Below are 824 nucleotides of genomic sequence, written 5' to 3' on the forward strand. Positions count from 1 at the left end.
GTGCACAGTGTTTCCTCCAACACATTGGTGCGGCTGGCTTCCGGGTTGGATGCGCTGTGTTAAGAAGCAGTGCGGCTTGGTTGGGTTGTGTATCGGAGGACGCGTGACTTTCAACCTTCGTCTCTCCCGAGCCCGTACGGGAGTTGTAGCGATGAGACAAGATAGTAGCTACTAAAACAATTGGATACCACGAAATTGGGGAGAAAATGGGGGTAAAAATGTAATTAAAAAAAGAACCTGTGTTGTATTCTGAACACCATCTTTTTTTCTAAACTAGCCTCCATAAAAGGTGAAATCCATTTTTGTACTTTGCTGAAAATGACTGAGCTTGGGACTCATATATCAAGGTTTGTCTCTGTCTGATAAAAAGAGAGAGGGAGAAAGAAGTAGAGAGACATAGAGAGCGAGAACGAGTGAAATAGAAGGGGGCAGAGAGATAAAGGGGGAGAGGGAGAGAGATGAGGGCTTTGTTTTAACATCCCACCAACACCCTCTCCATCACACATCAAGTGTCATTCAAAGAGGAAAGGAGATATTTTAATTTAACCTTTATTTTCACAGGGAGTCCCATTGAGACCAAGGCTTATTTCACAAGGGAGCCCTGCATATACACAATTTACACAATACACACAATTTATACAATCTACACAATTGACATTTACACAATATACACAATTTATACAATATACACAATTTACACAGTCGTCAGTCAGCCGCCAGTCAGCCAGGATCCGCCAGAGCCGCCAATCAGCCTGGATCCGCCAGAGCCGCCAGTCAGCCTGGATCCGCCAGAGCCGCCAGTCAGCCAGGATCCGCCAGAGCCG

Source organism: Oncorhynchus clarkii, chromosome 29, assembly GCF_045791955.1.
Source record: "Oncorhynchus clarkii lewisi isolate Uvic-CL-2024 chromosome 29, UVic_Ocla_1.0, whole genome shotgun sequence".
NCBI classification, from domain to species: Eukaryota; Metazoa; Chordata; class Actinopteri; order Salmoniformes; family Salmonidae; genus Oncorhynchus; species Oncorhynchus clarkii.